At 40.6% G+C, this 6,000-nt stretch overlaps 1 protein-coding gene across 1 annotated transcript in view; it reads left to right on the forward strand.

Moving 5' to 3' along the window:
* Positions 1 to 6,000, forward strand: part of NPAT (nuclear protein, coactivator of histone transcription) — a 65,602-nt gene that overhangs the window by 51,726 nt on the left and 7,876 nt on the right. The gene's annotated exons all lie outside the window — the stretch shown is intronic.

Genomic DNA, 6,000 nt, shown 5'->3' on the forward strand with positions numbered 1-6,000 from the left:
TTGGGGGCTTATTCCCAGAAATATTTGGATACACTGGATATATATAGAGAAGAAAGTTTATACTTCTACCATTATTTTCCCTGCTTCCCTCACAACACTACCAATATTTGATACCATGTGATATTTTTAACTTTTGCCACTATGATGGATGTAAAGTGGTAGTATCTCTCATCATTCTTTTGCTTTATTCTGATTACTGATAAAGTTTGGAATCCTCTCATAACCATAAATAATATTTTCCCTTCTGTGAATTGCTTATTCATATCCTTTTCCTACTTCTCTATTAAATTTCCTGTCTGTTGAGGTGTTATACTTTTATTAGTAACATATCACAGATGTCTTCATAGTCTGACACTTGTTTTTATCCCTTACAAAGTTAATACCAGAAAAAAACATTGGTGAAGTTAAGCATCCATTTATGATTAAAGCTCTTAAAGGCTCTCTATAGTAAACATTATGGGTTCCTTTTAAAGCTGTGAATAACACAAGGATACTGATTCCCACCCTGTATGTAATAAGCCAATGTTTCCAACACCAGTAAATTAATTATTAAGTATTATCAGTCTTTTCCCCCACTGACATCTGATTATACTTCCACCATAAACAAGGTCCCATACATATGTGGTTCCAGACAGTGCCGTAAGAAAATGGAACTGGGCATGGTGGCTCATCCCCATAATCCCGCACCTTGGGAGGCCGAGGCAGGAGGATTGCTTGAGTCTAGGAGTTTGAGACCAGCCTGGGCAATATAGTGAGACCATGTCTCTAGAAAATGATTTTTTTAAAAGTAGCCAGCTGTGATGGCAGATAGTAGTCCCACCTATTCAGGAGGGTGAGGCAGAAGGATTGCTTAAGTCCAGGAGGTTGAGGCTGTAAGTGAGCCATGATCATGCCACTACACTCCAGTCTGGGCAACAGTGAGACCCTGTCTCAGAAAAGAAAAGAGATAGGTGTAAAGATTTGAAGAGAGGGAATTAAACTGTTATGGAAAATGAAGTGATTTTTATACAGTAAAGCCACAGGGAGTTAATAGAAAAATTAATAGAACTAATAATTCAGTAAGGTTGCCAGGTATGATTAATTTATTAAAATTGTGTTTTTAGGTGCCAGCAATAAACACCTATTAAATGTAATAGAAAATAAGATACTGTTTATAATGACCACAAAATGATAAAGTATAAAGGAAGTAACCTAACCAAAATGTTAGAAATGGGGAATATTTGAAATTTTTCATAAAGGATATATAAATAGAAGAGAACTGTGTTCATAGGTTTGAAAATTTAACAGTGTAAAGATTGCAGTTCTCCTAGTTGAATCAAAAATTCAATATAATTTTCCTTTAAAATCCCAGTAGAATATTTTGGGAGATGGGAAAAACTATAAAATCTATGAGAAAGAATAAAAGTCCATGACTAGCCAAGATAGAAGAGCAGAGGACAGAGTCATTCTACCAAATAATAAAATGTTGCAAAGCCACAGTAATTAAAACAAAAAGACAAATGGAACAAGATAGTTTAGAAAGAGACCTTGTACATGGTAATGTTAACATCAGAAGTCAAGAGCAAGATGGATGGTATAATACATGAAATGTATTGATCATTAAATATATAATATATAGAGAAGAAAGTAGATCCCTTCCTCATACAAAGATGAAGTCCAAGATGATTAAAGACCTAAAAGTAAAAAGTCAAACAATTAAATGATAGAAGAATGTATAAGAGAATATTTTTATGACATTGGGATAAAGGATTTCTTTCTTTTTTTTTTTTTTTACTTGAGATGGGAGTCTTGCTCTGTCACCCAGGCTAGAATGCAGTGGCATGGTCTTGGCTCACTGCTGCCTTCCTTTGCCTCCCGAGTTCAAGCGATTCTCCTGTCTCAGCCTCCTGAGTAGCTGGGATTACAGGCGCATGCCACTACACTCAGCTAATTTTTGTATCTTCAGTAGAGATGGAAAGGTTTCACTATCTTGGCCAGGCTGGTCTTGAACTCCTGACCTCTTGATCCCCCGACCTCGGCCTCCCAAAGTGCTGGGATTACAGGCATGAGCCATCGCTCCTGGCCTGGGATTTCTTTTTTTAAATGAAAAGACTTCAGGCACAATGGCTCACTCCTGTTAATTCCAGCACTTTGGGAGGCCAAGACAGGTGGATAACTTAAGTCCAGGAGTTTGAGACCAGCCTATGCAACATAATGAGACTCTGTCTTTACAGAATTTTTTTTTTTTTTAATTAGCCAGGTGTGGACCGGGCACGGTGGCTCACGCCTATAATCCCAGCACTTTGGGAGGCCGAGGCAGGCGGATCATGAGGTCAGGAGATCAAGACCATCCTGGCTGACACGGTGAAACCCCGTCTGTACTAAAAAATACAAAAAACTAGCCGGGTGAGGTGGCGGGCACCTGTAGTCCCAGCTACTCGGGAAGCTGAGGCAGGAGAATGGTGTAAACCCAGGAGGCGGAGCTTGCAGTGTGCTGAGATCCGGCCACTGCACTCCAGCCTGGGCGACAGAACGAGACTCTGTCTCAAAAAAAAAAAAAAAAAAAAGCCAGATGTGGTGGCATGAACTTGTAGTCTCAGCTACTTGAGACGCTGAGGTTGGAGGATCCCTTGAGCCCAGGAGTTTGAGAGTGCAGTGAGCTGTCTTCATGCCACTGCACTCCAGCCTAGGCAGTAGAGCAAGACCCTATCACAACAACAACAAAAATATATATATGTATATATGTGTGTGTATATATTAATAGAAGAAAAGAAAAGAAACTGGGTGTGGTGGCATGTGTCTGCAATCCTAGCCACTTGGGAGGCTGAGGCAGGAGGATCGCGAGCCCAGGAGTTTGAGACCAGCCTGGGCAACAAATAGTGAGACCCATCTCAAATAAAATTTTAAAATGAGAAATACATAACTTAAAAATGGAAAAAATTGATAGAGTGAACTACCCCAGAATTTAAAGTTTCTGTTCAACAAAAGACACCATACACAAAATAACAGCAGATTTTTATTCCGAACCTTGATGACTATGCTACCTGGTTCTCAGACTTTTCTCCCTACATTTTTTCATCATCATGAATGACAAAATACCCATGTTGTAAATCTACTCACCACCCTAACCCTCAGAGGTTTTTTATCCTTTTCACTCCTTATTTATTTATTTATTTATTTATTTATTTATTTATTTATTTTTGAGGTGGAGTCTTGCTCTTGTCGCCCAGGCTAGAATGCAGTGGCACAATCTCGGCTCACTGCAACCTCCACCTGCTGGGTTCAAACAATTCTTCTACCTCAGCCTCCTGAGTAGCTGGGGCTACTGGCACACACCACCATGCCCAGCTAGTTTTTGTATTTTTAGTAGAGATGGGGTTTCTCCATGTTGGCGAGGCTGTTCTTGAACTCCTGACCTCAGGTGATCTGCCTGCCTCTGCCTCCCAAAGTGCTGGAAATACAGGCATGAGCCACCGCACCCAGCCCGCGCCTTTCCACTCCTAAGACTTATTTTAACTTCAGCCAACCTCTTCCATAGCCACACCTTGAATTTTTCACCTTTTTATTAGACTTACAAGATTTTTAAAGGCCAGTGATGTGTCTCAAAACACTCGTTTCCATATACCCATTGAATTCCTCTTCAACCAGTGATAGCTTTTCTTATTTGAATCCTTACCTTTCACTTGAACTTGTATCTTGTTTCTGGATTCACTTCCTTTACTAAACAGCCTAGAGCCCAGAAGCCACCACATCAGCCACTTTTGCCAGTACTTTTAATAACCTGCATATACACATTCTTCTACATACACACTGGCTACTCTACAGCCCTTGATCTGTCCAGCCAACCATCTCAGCTTTTATACCTGGGCTTGCTAGCATTAGGCGCCTTAGAAATGCTACCATTCCCTACCACTTAAAAATGCATTTCTCACCCACCTTCCACTTGGCAATCAATTTAAATGTCTGCCTGTCTGCTTTCTCTTCTGTTCCTCCTTCAAACTATTCCAGTCTTGCACAGCACATCTCAAATCTAGTCCTGCTCCTCCTCACTTTTAGCTACTGGTTTTATTTTCCATCTTAACCAGTATTAAACTTCACTTTCCTGATCATCATTTTCATTCAGTACATACCTATTCTGCTTCCAAAATCATCCTTTCTTAAATAACTGTCTTTCATTCTTTCTAAGGTTAATGCAGTCTACATGTGCTCCAGATTCTTCTATATATTTTTCATCTTTTCCTGTTTGGCTTCTCTCCCTAGCTATAAACATAGGTTTGTCCCACCTGCTGACCTTTTATCTTAATCTCTTAACCTCTCTTAATCTTCCATTTCTTCATTCAAATTATTGTCTTTTCTCATGTATTTACTGAAACTGTCTACACTAAGGTCACCAGTAGCCTCCTAATATTGCATTATGCATTGAAACTTTTCCATTCTTACCTTACTTTGCTTTCCCTATACTGTTGATACTGTGGTGGCTTCTGGAGCCATAACTAAACTATTCTCCTCCCTTGCTAATTTTGTGTAACTCAGAGCCTTCAGACTCTACATATTTCTCACCTCTCTTCCTCAAAGACTTCTGCCTAGTGTTTTTCCCCTTGGTTAATGTCACAATTTATTTTTTTCCTTTACTTTTTGTAATGCAAATGCCCATTATTGTCTCTCAGACCCTCATCATCTCTTACCTGAAATATAGCCATCTACACAGAGTTTCTACTTCCAGTTTTCTGTCTTCTCAGTTCCATCTTCCACATTATTGCCAGATTGATCTTCCAAAAACATAAACCTATTCATGCATCTTCACTATTTAACACTCTTAAAGGGGCCAGGCATGGTGGCTCACTCCTGTAATCCCAGCACTTTGGGAAGCCAAAGAGGGTACGATCACCTGAGGTCAGGAGTTTGAGACTAGCCTGGCTTACATAGTGAAATCCCTTCTCTACTGAAAATACAAAAATTAGCCGGGCATGGCAGTGTGCACCTGTAATCCCAGCTACTCGTGAGACTGAGGCACTAGAATTGCTTGAACCCAGGAGGTGGAGGTTGCAGTGAGCCAAGATCATGCCATTGCACTCCAGCCTGGGCAACAGAGAGAGACTCTGTCTCAAAAATAAATAAATACATAAATAAATCTCTTAAAGGATTGCCTCTGAAACCTTTTGCATAATACGTAAGATTCTTCATAATCTCATCTTTGCTCTTCTTTCTAGTTTTGATATCTTGCTGCTCTCCCACATAAACGCTGAAGCTCGTGGAAATTAAAATATGGCTATTAAAACTTCAGAGCATGTGCTCTGAGTGACATAGGCTTGTAAACATGATAGGTACTTGGACAGAATTTTAAAATAGATATAATCTGTTGTTTTCTTTAAGTGACTACCTGGATGTAAGTAGTACATTATGTGCTATATTGAGCATTGTAATTTGTAGATCCAAAGACTGGATTTATAATATTTGCCTGAACTGGGCACGGTGGTTCACGCCTATAATCCAGCCATTTGGGAGGCCCAGGTGAGCAGGTCACTTGAGGCCAGGAGTTTGAAACTAGCCTGGCCAACGTGGCGAAACCCCATCTCTACTAAAAACAAAAAATTAACTGGGTGTGGTGGTGGGCGCCTGTAATCCCAGCTACTCGGGAGGCGGAGGCAGGAGAATCGCTCGAACCCGGGAGGCAGAGGTTGCAGTGAGCTGAGATCGTGCCACTGCGCTTCAGTCTGGGTGACAGAGCATGACTGTCTCAAAAAAAACAAACAAACAGACAAACATAATATTTGCCTGAAGTTGACGCATGTCATTTGCTCCATATCTGGATTTCCTCTGTAGCAGTGGGGAAATAGCCATCTTGTACTTATTTCAAAACTACTCTTTAAAAGCTGCTTTGTCAGCATGTTCTATTTGCATGTTAGCTGTCACTTAAAAATTTTTCTCGGCCGGGCATGGTGGCTCAAGCCTGTAATCCCAGCACTTTGGGAGGCCGAGACGGGCGGATCACGAGGTCAGGAGATCGAGACCATCCTGGCT

Source organism: Rhinopithecus bieti, unplaced genomic scaffold (genome assembly GCF_001698545.2).
Source record: "Rhinopithecus bieti isolate Rb0 unplaced genomic scaffold, ASM169854v2 scaffold_39705, whole genome shotgun sequence".
Classification (NCBI taxonomy): Eukaryota; Metazoa; Chordata; class Mammalia; order Primates; family Cercopithecidae; genus Rhinopithecus; species Rhinopithecus bieti.